A 13,725-nucleotide genomic window follows, 5' to 3' on the forward strand; every position below is an offset into this window, starting at 1 on the left:
TTCCCTTAAGCAGAAATATCTATCAGCAGACTTCAATCTAAAAAAGGTGCAGCTCTAACACCCACTATTGCAGGAATTTTCCCATGAGTTCTCCCACCACACCCACCTATGCTGTCACTTTAATTTTCCTGTAGGCAGTATCTATCTTACCCCTAGTGATATGCGCCTCTACATCCTTACATTTGTCCTCTAGCCATCCATGCTTAGCCATTTGCACTTCCTGCCGATCTCATTTTTGAGACGTTTGTATTTCTTTTTGCCTGCTTCATTCACTGCATTTTTGTCATTTCTCCTTCATCAGTTAAATTCAATATATCTTCTGTTACCCAAGGATTTCTACTAGCGCTCGTCTTTTTACCTACTTGATCCTCTGCTGCCTTCACTATTTCATGCCTCAAAGCTACCCATTCTTCTTCTACTGTATTACTTTCCCCCATTCCTGTCAATCGTTCCCTAATGCTCTTCCTGAAACACTCTACAACTTCTGATTCTGTCAGTTCAACCAGGTCCCATCTCCTTAAATTCCCAACTTTTTCCAGTTTCTTCAGTTTTAATCTACAGTTCATAACCAATAGATTGTGGTCAGAGTCCACATTTTCCCCTGGAAATGTCTTACAATTTAATACCTGGTTCCTAAATCTCTGTCTTACCATTATATAATCCATCTAAAATCTTGCAGTATCTCCAGGTCTCTTCCACGTTTACAACCTTCTTTCATGATTCTTGGACCAAGTGTTAGCTATGATTAAGTTATGCTCTGGACAAAAACCTACCAGGAGGCTTCCTCTAATTTCTTACCCCCATTCCATATTCACCTACTACGCTTCCTTTTCTTCCTTTTTCTACTATCGAATTCCAGTCACCCATTACTATTAAATTTTCATCTCCCTCCACCATGTGAATAATTTCTTTTATCTTATCACACATTTCATCAATTTCTTCGTCATCTGCGGACTACTTGTACTACTGTGGTGGGCTTGGGCTTCGTGTCTATCTTGGCCACAATAACGCGTTCACTATGCTGCTTGTAGTACCTAACCCGCAATCCTATTTTTCTTATTCATCATTAGACATACTCATGCGTTGGCTTCATATTAGACTTCCTAATACTTATATCTATATTCGATGCTAACAATGACGCCGGTGGATAGACTACCATGAAATAACTGACCGTCGAGAAAGTCACGAATATAACCGACAAGCTAATGGGCCCTTCGCAGGAAAAGGTTTTTCGCCGCAAAAAGCGGAAAACTGGAATCCAGCAAATGAGTAAAAAATATATATTCACTGACAGTAAATTAGTATACGTACACAACGTACACCACAGTAGTCTGGGATTGCTCTATTACGTAATAGTTTTTGTCTTTGTATCTTGCAGCTTTAGTTATTTTTAATTAAAAGAGATTTTAGAAGGACCGAAAGAACATTTTGGACTACGCTACAGATCGTTTTGTTAGCACAGTCTTGACTTCGTAATCACTTTCTTTGACTTCGGCAACTCTCAACCAAAATCTCCAACCTAACCGAGACAATGCGCTACGATACAGCCGAGATCATGACAAGAGAATGGGCTACATTACACTTGAAGTAATTTTATATAGATACGGATCTCCATGACCTGTGTACGTCTAATATAAAAGATCTCCGAACCACTCTCCTCAAACAGATCGCAATCTTCACTTGACCTTTAACTGTTACTATTTCAGAATTAAAAACCGAATTCAAAGAAAACTTGGCTACCAGTCACAAAACTAGAAAAATAAAAATAATAAAAGTGAGAACGTGAAACAGGTTAGCAATAACCATAAACAGGAGATTCTACAGGAAATAAAAGTGAGAAAGGAAATTATTAATATTATCGACCGTTTAGGAACTGTAGGCTACGAAAGGGATGAAATCATTTATCGAATAATTGGTGGAAGAGTTAGTGTGTTTTAAGATTAAATCCAAACAAGAATTAGAGAAAAATATATCGAAGCTAGGCCGATATTACGAAAAATTGCTAAATCTCGAGACAAATTGTGTCCTGTATTAGATGAAGAGTTTGGGCCCGTAGTACGGATAAAACAGTATCTGCAGCATCAACAGAAACTTCGGACATGTGTTTCATATTTCATCCAAGCCTGCAGGCTATAAATACTTAAACAAAATACCACTATAGGGAAATTACCTACGAAGAAGTTCTTGGTAAAGAAACACAGGACACAAATACGTGTTTAGGCTTAATATGCACTACAACTGTGTTTAAAAATCACTATACTAGCTTTGGACCAACGACGACCGAATATCAATATAACCTGTACGCTTTCCAAAGCTGTTATCCATGAAAAAGCTAGACGGCGTATCGTGAACAAAATACAATTGAACACCGAAACAATGAAATTAGCTGACAATGGGCACTGACTTTAGTCAATGGGCACTGTTGAAAATTTGTGCCAGACCAGGATTAGCACCCGAGTCCCCTGGTTACTAGGGAGAGGCAATGATCATTGTGTCCGAATTACGCAGTGGACAACCTAATTGCACCAACTGCCCGAGCATGCCGTTCATCAGATCCAAATCCTCAATTTCTCCATAGACTGCTAATGCAGTGCTCCTTGAACATTATCCTCCTCGCCTTAATTATACAGTATATGGCAAAAAAAATAAAAAAACTGACACCGAATATATACAAACTTGGCCTTACCAACATTGCAGACACACGTCGCACTTCAAAGAATTGACCGTTGCATTGTTTACTATAGACCACGAATAAAGTAACGTAAAAAAAAAGCTCTGCGTCTATTGAGATCATGATTCAGAGTTAAAAAAACTCTAATAAGTCGCCTGCATATTACAGTTGATGCCGAAAGAGGAGAACCACTATTTTCCCACAAACGGAAATATAGTTAAAATTACGCTTCTATTTCGGCTAGTTTCGGCGCTTACTAAAAATTGTACTGAAAGTTACATAGTGGACTCTCCCCTCACCCCACCAGAAACGTAGTTTTCGTGGCTGTTGTGCGACTTTTGTACACAGCTAGAGAAAATGTGTTAAATATGGCGCGGACGGAAACACTAGGCTACGCTACAGGGCAATCTGCTCGCACAACGTTTACTCGGCATTCATAATCGTTGGCATAAACAACTCTCAATCAAATTACCTCCCTACAACCTAACTTAGATCTCGGGCTACACTACCCATCGGCCTGTCATCACAACCAAAATTTCATCAGGAGCGGGGATTTCCTGTATCTCTCTCTAGGCAAATATGTCAGTCTCAACTACAAGATTTACTAATGATAAACACTTTCGAGGCGGCTCATAATTTTAGAATACTTCTCTTCGTCTTACTTGGCATAAATTGTTCGCTGGCATCCCTACAGCTAGCTCCCTCAGTGTCTGCTTCTGCCATCGCACCACGCCAGTCTGTTGCTTTCTTAGCAGACCGAACGCACCGCACATCCGACACCTTCGGAATCACTCAATGGCCAGTTAGCAACTGAGCCGAGCACTGTTTACATTGTGAAAGGAAAACTATGCAAAGATGTACACTCAAATGGCACGACTGAGTAGCACACACACACAGTAATATCTGTGGAATGTCCATCGACGCGCGTGGAACGAAATTCTTCTCGCGAACGTACAACGTCTCCGAAAAAAATCTCGTGACTATATTCCGCCATTACGGCCAGGTTCTCATTCAAATGAGCAAAAAATGGTACATTTGGAAATTTTTTGAGACAATGAAAATACATTCGAAGGATCTGTTTGGAAATTACGAGTGATCATACTATGAGGTTTATTTTAGATTTTCAGTAAAAAGAATGGCGCCCGTAATTATGATTTGATCAAGGGCCTGCGAGTCTGAAGTACGCAGAGTGCGTGCAGTGTGGCCCCTCAGATGTTACCTGAAATCAAAAATGGATAACATCAGTTGATACTACATTATTTCTCTGAAATTAAAAATGGATAACATCAGTCGATATTACATAAAATTTGTGGGAGCGCATACCGAACCGCAATGAAACAACCTTAAATTTAACGATACAATGCAAATTCGAACTTTGAGTTCGATTTTTGGGGGTTTGTTTCACTCCTTATGCCCACACAAAAATTAGTTAATATTAACAAATGTCGTATTATAGCTATAAGCTCCTAAGAAAAATGTTTACTTTTCGGGGTCCGAGGTAGAAGTTAAGAGGTTGAATCACTTTTAGTTTATGCTGCATGCCGTTCTGAGAAATAAACGTTTCTCAAAAAAAAAAGTGTTCAAAGTTTAGAGAAAACTTTTAGTTATATTATTACTTCGATTTGCATGAACTGAGTGTTACATATATATTTTTAATGTTGCTGAACAGGAAGCTGAAGTCAGATTTTCAATATTCAAAGCGGCTAATCCAATACGGAGGGCACAGGATTATGTTTTGACCAATTTTTACCAAAAATGCATTTTCGTTATTTACGTTTAGTCTGCAATTCAAGGAGTGCTTATGAGCCCTACCTCTAGCTCGAATTGTTCCTACATAGCAATTCCCTGTTCTTCTTGGCAGGAAAGGCCGATCTGTGTAACTTGGATATGCAGCAATCGTTATTCGTCAGTATTTTCGGCGAGTCTGTTTGCATGCATTCTGTAGTATGAATCGTTTTGAGCACGTGCGACACGGGACGAGTTTTCATCTACATCTACATGGATACTCTGCAAATCACATTTAAGTGCCAGGCAGAAGGTTCATCGAATTACCTTCAGAATTGATAATTAATTGAAACCCTCAGATGCCGATAGGTGTTGTTGATACAACCTCGATGGGGACAGCTGAAAATGTGTGCCCCAACCGGGACTCGAACCCGGGATCTCCTGCTTACATGGCAGACGCTCTATCCATCTGAGCCACCGAGGACACAGATGAATAGCACGACTGCAGGGACTTAACCCTTGCACGCTTCCCGTGAGACCCACATTCCCAACTGTCCACAATCAACATACGTAATGTACGTAATAGGTATTTGCCCATCCACTCATTACTCGGGCACACTAAGGTGACGATTCCCGTAAGAGTTCGGGCAATCTTTGCGCATTCGCACAGACGAAGGTTAATGGCTGGGTAGCCGTTAACTACATATATGAAGATAGTAACTGTTCTCGAAGGAACAGATACCACTGATTACCGTGCAGCTTTTCTAGAATAAATTATAATTAATTGAAACCCTCAGCTGCAGACAGGTGTTGATATACCTCGATGGGGACAGCTGAAAATGTGTACCCCGAGGTACATCAACACCTGTCGGCAGCTGAGCGTTTCAATTAATTATCATTTATTCTAGAGAAGCTGCACGGTCATCAGTGGTACCTGTTCTTTCGAGGCAGTTACTATCTTCATATACCTTCACAATTCTCTATTATTCCAATCTCGTATAGCGCGCGGAAAGAACGAACACCTATATCTTTCCGTACGAGCTCTGATTTCCATTATTTTATCGAGGTGATCGTTTCTTCCTATGTAGGTCGGTGTCAACAAAATATTTTCGCATTCGGAGGAGAAAGTTGGTGACTGGAATTTCGTCGCAACGAAAAACGCCTTTGTTTTAATGATACCCATCCCAAATCCTCTATCATTTCAGTGACACTCTCTCCCATATTTCGCGATATAACGTGCTGCCCTTCTTTGAACTCCGACAGTCCTATCTGGTAAGGATCCCACACCGCGCAACAATATTCTAAAAGCGGATGGACAAGCGTAGTGTAGGCCTTCTTCCTGAGCAAGCGTTTCCGACTCAAGAGTGTCCCATGGCAACTGTCCGTCTGTGGTAAGCTCCTGTGGGACCTAACTGCTGAGGTCGTCAGTTCCTAACCGGCCGGTGTGACCGTGCGGTTCTAGGCGCTTCAGTCTGCATCCGTGTGACCGCTACGGTCGCAGGTTCGAATGCTGCCTCAGGTATGGATGTGAGTGGTGTCCTTAGGTTAGTTAGGTTTAAGTAGTTCTAAGTTCTAGGGGACTGATGACCTCAGAAGTTGAGTCCCATAGTGCTCAGAGCCATTTGAACCACCAGTCTCTAAACATTCTGCGTGGTGTCTGCTTGTTCTATATCGTGTCTCCCTACCACTTTCGCGCAACGACGCTCTGAGCGTGTTTTTTAGGGTATTGACTAGTTTGAACCTGGGACCTGTTGCTGGTAAGGAGACGCCAGACCACACATGACATGTAGAATTCAGAAGAGTTCAGTGAGACTAGCGATAATATAACCAAATACTTAATGATTTCAGCGTCAGCTCCACTGCACTCCCTGTAAAAGAATCTTAATACTAACTAAATTTAGTGGAAGGGGTTCAAGGCTTTCCTATTTTTAGTTAGCTGGTAAAATAACGTCGAAAAAGCAGTTAAGTTTACCACTGGAAATTTTATTCTAATCACAAAACATTGTTTATAAATTGCACTATTGATAAAAGGAGATGTTTTAATACAGGATGGTAAAAACCAACAAAAATGTGAACGAATATTCCCTGAATGGGTTTCCAAGTTCTACAATGGATCGAAGTATGACCTATGCCATATCACATCTACAATGTAGGTTTAAATTGAGTTTCACAAGAGAGAAAACTATCAAAATGGTCTACAGTGACCCTCAATTATCTTTAATTACTTATCTAACTTGTCGTAAATTACAGTGGCTGATGTGGCTTCTCAATAACTATATAACAGAAAAATCATCGCGTTTCAGATTTTTACTTCAAGTGGCAAATGTGAACACCATGAGCTTTAATTGACGATCGACACTAGTATTACGCAAAAAAGGGATGTAACAGATGAGACTTCTGCAGTTCTGAGAGAAGCTTTATGCGCTGTTATGTGGCATCGCGTGCGTTCATTACCTTGTCGGTGTTCGTCAGGGGGCGACGGGCAGCACAGCTCCGCTCACCTCGCCGTCTCGGAAGTAAATCTCTCTAACTTCTCCTTACTACAATTTACCGAAGTTGGTTTAAAAAAAACTATCTGGCTGTGTTTTCATCTTACCAATCAGGGTCTCAATGTTAACCTTAAGCTCTGCCTACAAAAATTCTGTCTATCCAATGAGAAACATTATACTTTTCGTGGTGGGGCAATGTTTTTAAAGTTTGCAACGTAGCAGACGCGAAAAAGTCTCACGCTAAAACTTGCATCTGGTGTGGTCCTTTTAGCGTTATCGTAAGGTCTGTACTGTCCTTCTGGAGGGCTCTATCTTTTAACATGGGCTGGGGGGTGGTCCTAACGTAACAGAGACGCGAAAAAGTCTCACGCTAAAACTTGCGGGTGGTGTGGTCCTAGCAGTTAGCTGGCGACGTGGGTGTCCGTCCGTCCCTTATCGTAGGGCCTTCCAGCTTAACACGGTTCTGCTCTCGGCTTCTGTTCTCGTTTCTCCCCTCGGAACTGCGTCTGTCTCATGGTGGGAAGGTATGACAAGCATTTAGGCATTCTTGTGTTAGTCTGTGATATTGCATTTCCTCACTCGTTACTCGTATTACTTTCGTTAATTTAATGTCATGATTTATTCGGAGCTATGTGACATACTACTGGATTTGCTTATCATGTCAGGGTTTTCATGGAAGGTGTTGGATTTGCCTGACACTTCACAAGTCCCTATGCTTACACACTACTTACAGCAACGTATGCTAAGGACAACACACACACACACACACACACACACACACACACACACACATAACCATGCCCGAAGGAGGACTCGAACCTCCAACGAGGGGAGCTGCGTGAACCGTGACAAGGCGTTTGAGACAGCGCGGCTACGCCGGGCGGCTCATGGCAGCCGTGACACTGCTTCAAACAATGGGCTGTAGAAACTTTTGTAACGCGAGGATTAAAAAAAACCTTTCCGTTCCAAGAGTCTAGACAAGTACACCCTTAAAAAATGCAATTACAAAGAAATTGAATTTTCGAACGTTTTCAATCACAACCTGTCCTTAAGGAACACCGTTGATCAAATGTCACACGGATTGTGTACTCAGGTTTCACATGTGGGTTAACAGTTTCTAATCAACATACAGAAAGAGCAGGGCTTAAAACTTTGAAGCGTTAAATTTCAAGGGCCGTTCTCTTGTTTGCAAATTGTTTCACAGCGGAAATTTCTCTCGTTTTTTTTTGCCATAGGAAAAGGAAGATAGCAATGGGAGGAGGGGGGGGGAGGCGAGAGGGGGGGGGGGAGGAATTTTGCGTCTCCCACCTTGGAATCCTCAATACATAATTTTTATTCATTACGAGATTCTCAGCCACTTGTAGAAGTGATTTCCCTTGATTCTGCAAAACTTTCCCTTTAGCCAATCGTAGCAACTATTGGATTTGGTTCCTGCTACATGACATGTCACGGAACTTAAACTGACCAACTCATTTGCATAAAGAGCTAGCTTATCATCCGCTTCTTTACTTGCGAAGACCGTATGGTCTGCAAAGAATTTTTTTTCTTCAATTGTTTTTTATGTCTTTTGTAAATTGCAACACTTTCTTAACTTTTCAACGCCATTGAAGCATGGTCTTTTACTGAATGTTCTTATGACCAAAAAGCAATACCGATAGCTGAAGTCCAAGGTTTTTGTTAATCAAGCCGTTTGTAGTCTTGTGGTGATATCTCCGTAGAATCTTTCATTCCCTAACGCATATTTCTTTATATCTAATTAAGAAGTGAAATACCGGTTTTCATAGATGCAGACTTAAAATATTTTAATATAACACAATAAATATTTCATTAAAATTTTTCATCCCCTTAGGATTGAAGTTCCAAAACCAGTGCAACATTGAAAAATTCTAACAGAGGAGCCAAATACGAATTCTGAGATATATTTAGTAATGCTTTCACAATGAAACATTTTCAGAAACATCTCACACCTTTTAGGGGTTGAATTTTCAAAAACAATTAAACATGTATTCTTCTATTTACAACTGAAGAGCCCAATTCAAATCTTCATCGATTTAGTTCTAAAAATGCTTTCATAGTGAAATATTTCATAAAACTTTTCGTCCCCTATTTCACGCTATTGGTGAGTTAAATTTCCAAAAACAACGAAACACTTTTTTTTACATCCAACCGAGAATTCAAATCCAATTTTCATAGATGCAGCTTTAAAAATGCTCTAGCAGTTCTTTAATAATGATTTATTTTCAAAAAACCTTCAGTAATTATTTTATTCCCCTAATGGAAGAATTTCGGAAAATGCTTAAAACCTGTTTTTTTTTGTTTCTGACAAAGAAACCAAATGCCATTTTTCGTAGTTTTGTAGTTCTAGCTTCAATAGGGACATATTTTAAAAAACCCATTCAACCCATATTTCACCCCCTTAGGAGCGGAATTTCGAACAATCTCTTCTTAAATGATGCTTACATCGTAAGATTTACACCTTCATCAAATGTCAAGTTCGTATACTTTGCAGGTTGGGCTGGAATGCGATGAGTCATTGAATATGGTTGCCCTTATTGCACCTCATGGGAGGTTGTAGTTCCAAAAACAGTGAAACACGTATTTTTCAATAACACAATTTTCATAGATTTAGCTTTAAAAATTCTTTCACACTGAATTATTTTCATAAAACATTTCATCCTATATTCCACCCCTTTTATGGGTTGAATGTATCAAAAACAGAGAGACTTTTTTTTTTTTTTTTTTTTACTTCAACCGAGAAGCCAAATTCAGGTTTCAATATATTTAGCTTTAAAAATGCATTCATAATTAAATATTTCATGAAACATTTCATCCTCTATGAAATATGGTAGTGACACACCAAAATCACAATAGTAATCTGTTGTAGTTGCTACATATTTTATTACAATCGAAAGCATTATAAAATCACAATCACAATAATACAGGAGACTGCCTTATAAGGCCAGATCAGTTGGAAAAATAATAAATAAATTTCTTTACATGGAACAAGACCCGTAAAACTTGAAATTTGGATATGACTAGGCAAATATACTTATTTAGCTTTACGTAAATAGTACAAATGTCCATAGAATTCCCAGCAGAACTGTCATTGCTTCCAATCAGCTGAGAAACAGATTAAGCATAAGAACACAGATTTTTTAACGTTTGGCTAGCCAACATTCCTAAACAAAACTATATACAAATGACTAAAACAATTAAGGAGGTGCTTTAATTTTGACCAAACCGATCTTCAAACTTGCTTACTCAGTTGATTAATCAACAATATTCTTAGAATGATTACAACTAGAACATGATCATATGACAATACCCCTAAAATGAGGTTGCTTCAAAATTTCGTGTGAATTGGCGATAGACATGAGCAGACAAAGGATTCAGATCAATACGAGAGATCCACGAGACAGGAAATGACATAGAAATATACTCAACTTTGAAATGCAACTGAATTTCGGATGCTATAATCCTCCATCAGAAAGATGGAATCACGCAAAAGTGACAACATAACGCAAGATGTAAAGGAGAGGACATGGCCTTAAATATCTCTCTGCCCCCGTGGTGCTCTGCTCCCAGTATGCATGCGTCGACCGCTGCCAATTATCTCTAACACAACAGACATCAACGGCAGACAATATTCTGAGATATAAACTACACAACTTTATCTGGAGAACAGGTGAGCAATACAACTGAACTGAAACAAATGAGCCTCCGCGAGTTATTTGGCCAGTGCCAGAACTTGATCTTTGATTAATAAGTTCGCTAAAAATCATGCCGAAGTTAAGATGACTTTATCTCCTGGTTCGACATATTAGGGGCAGTGACAATGAAGTGGCCAACGCTCTCAGCCGTATGTTCGCGGGAGAGTCTGGGGAAGGCAAGGGCCACGTGGAGACGGATCTTGGGGTGAATTTCCTTCTCTCCGAGACACACGGTTTCTTCTGCGACTTAGCTGACAAACAGGATGAGGACCCTAGGTGGGGACCGATTCGGCAGCAGTTGGCGGATGGCGATGTCGTTACTGGCTATTGCCTTCGTGGGGGCCTCTTGTGTAAAGGGGGAGACAGCCATGGTGAAGTCAAGGTCTGTATTCCACAGGAACTAGTTAGCACGGTACTCATGATTCGGCGGTCGGGGGTCATTTGGGGTTCTACAAGACCTACACCCGGAAGAGGAAGTCGTCCTACCCCAGTGGAAGTTAGTGACGAGGTCGCCGTCGCTCCACTGACTACGCAGCATTTGCCCTGGGTAGAGCTCGTGCAGTGAGACGATAATCATCCATCCCATGGTCAACACCACAGATATTCTGCGATTTACTTTACTCTGATACCCGTACAACATCCAGACAGTGCAGCAACTGAAACCTCACTATGCGCAGCAACATTATGAATTCGCTCTTCGGTTTCTGGTGCGGATCTAAGTTGGTGACTTATAGCTGGGTAATATTCTGTACAGTGAAGAGGCTGATTTTACACTACAGGGTGCAGTGAATAGACAGACCTGCCGAATTTGGGGTACTGTTAAATCGCGTGTTGTGCATGAAGAGCCGTTGCACTGACCCTATGTGATGGTGTGAGGTGGATTCACAAGCATCTTTATTCTCCACCCGTTCTTCTTTGAAGACAATTCACCATAAATACCTGTCAGGTGTACCGTGACGTCTGCACGTTATCGGGACCTCTCTGTACAGCATGTGAGTCCGCTTTGTACACGACCAGTAACGCTCTTGTCCTTGTGCCTCCTTTGCACTTAGATTTCTGAAGATGGAAGTAACTCCAAAACGCTTCATGCATACTTTGCATTTGATCTGGTGACCTCGCTGTTTGGTCCTCTCTTCCCAAATCAACCAATCATACTTTGCAACAACCAATAAAGTCATTCTTCACCTGCTGTGTGGGATTTTATGCTATCTGATCAGCAGACCTAAGCATATTAATAGAACTAGTATCGCGTGTGGTCAAAATTCGACCAATTGCGTCAATGAATCTCATATGCGATGGATAATGTCATGTATCTTAAATTTTAGCCGCAGAACAGATCCCTGGCAAATGCTGCGTTGTAGCTACGTGTGTCTATGAAACAGTTCTTTACTTTCTCTTTAATTATTCAAGCATTTAAAGGGAGTCTTTGATACACTACGTTGACAAATTAATTTTACCATTATGAAAACACAATGTGAATGCCATTGTATCATATAAGGTCATCTCAGACGCGAAATGATTTGCATTACAATATCTGCGTTGTAAATTCATCAAAGCGCAATTACAGTTCTCAAAATTATTTGTAATTATGTTCCATGCACATTTAATTGTATCTTTTAGAACGACAATAGAATTATCGTTACTGACATCTGACAAAAATTGTGTGTCTCTAGCTCTTCGTCTTTCAGCCCGACCCGTTAATGTTCTTTTTCGAGGCATAGCCTGAAACAAGTACAGTTTCGTTACAATACAGGACGTCGTAGCTACTCAAAATGCAGATACTGAAAATTAGGAACACCCTACATTTGGTGGTGACGGCGGAAAATGAACACAGAGTTAGTTCCGTTTTCTCTTTGACCAAAGTAAGTGAAAAAACGACGTTAATAAAGAACGTTTGCTGTCCCCGACGACTTCGTTACTACGTTTCGTTTTCCACTGTTGACAACTTCAACGACATAGCAGCTTCGGTCCTGGAAGTTGATAGCAGTGTCAGAGACAAAGGAAAAGTTTTCACATGTGTGTGCTTCTATTTACCTATCCTAATGGTTATGGACACACATGATGGTTTCCTTTTGTTCACATCTACGGCGAAGTTCCTTTCCCGTTATGCAAGTTTGATTTGTCATATTGTATAATTAATTTTAAGAATCAGTATTTCAGTTTTCAATAAACAGATGCGTTATCATTATGAATGTTCACATTGCTATTACTTTCGCGACGCAAAAACTGTGTCTGCCTAGCTCTGCGTCTTTCACTCTGACCCGTTAGCATTCTCCTTCTAGGCATACACTAAAACAAATATGGTTTCCGTATACTAAGGGAAATCGGAAGTCTTACATATTCAAAGTGAAGAAATTACAAATCCGGAACTTACTTCAAAGTTTCTGATAATGGCAGCAAACGATCACGTAATTACTTTTACACAAAACTAAGCGAAATAACGACGCCAATATACAATGCTATTTACAGACATCATCATTGACTTAGCAGTTGCCGCATTTTACATGCCAGATATGCATGTTGTACTGCAAATCCATGTAAGCACGAAAGCCCCTAAAATACGATCTCACGAAATGTTGTCACTTTCATTTGTCAGTTCTACTGTAGCACTTGATCTGTGCGCTAGGCAGAGGTTGGCAGCTCTACAGTTTTCAATTTTCAGGCATTGGAGATTTTAATGCGTGATAGAGAATGAAAGATTAGTGTTACGAATGTGAAAGCTTCTATTTCCTTTTACGACTCTTAATGGCTAAATACAGATATTATTTGTTCTTAGCGCACATCTATGGCAAAGTATCTTTCGAATCACATAAGGATCATTGTCCTCGTTGTACGATTAATATACAAAATCTGTACTTCAATTTTCTTGTTCGCGTATTAAAATTATGACTTGACTTTTGTTACATCTTTGTTACTGACCATTCACCCTCGAAAACACTGAACATAGCTTACAGCGGGCTGGAACGTGGATGGTCAACTCTTGTCCCTATTGTCGCATCTGCAAGCTACCAGATCATCTTCCACGGATTAATGTGGAGATTACAAAGTCGCACTCGAAACGTAATCTGCATCCAGCTATATTTTTAACGCTTAAGGGCCGTTTACCCGAGCTAAAAGTCAGGCGATATTT

General features: G+C 40.2%; 1 non-coding gene across 1 annotated transcript; it reads right to left on the reverse strand.

Moving 5' to 3' along the window:
* Positions 1-4,806: 4,806 nt before the first annotated feature.
* On the reverse strand, positions 4,807-4,880 carry Trnat-ugu (transfer RNA threonine (anticodon UGU)). The gene has a single exon. It is a non-coding gene; the product is annotated as a tRNA-Thr (tRNA).
* Between the last annotated feature and the right edge of the window lie 8,845 nt (positions 4,881-13,725).

Source organism: Schistocerca serialis, unplaced genomic scaffold, assembly GCF_023864345.2.
Source record: "Schistocerca serialis cubense isolate TAMUIC-IGC-003099 unplaced genomic scaffold, iqSchSeri2.2 HiC_scaffold_1351, whole genome shotgun sequence".
NCBI lineage: Eukaryota > Metazoa > Arthropoda > Insecta > Orthoptera > Acrididae > Schistocerca > Schistocerca serialis.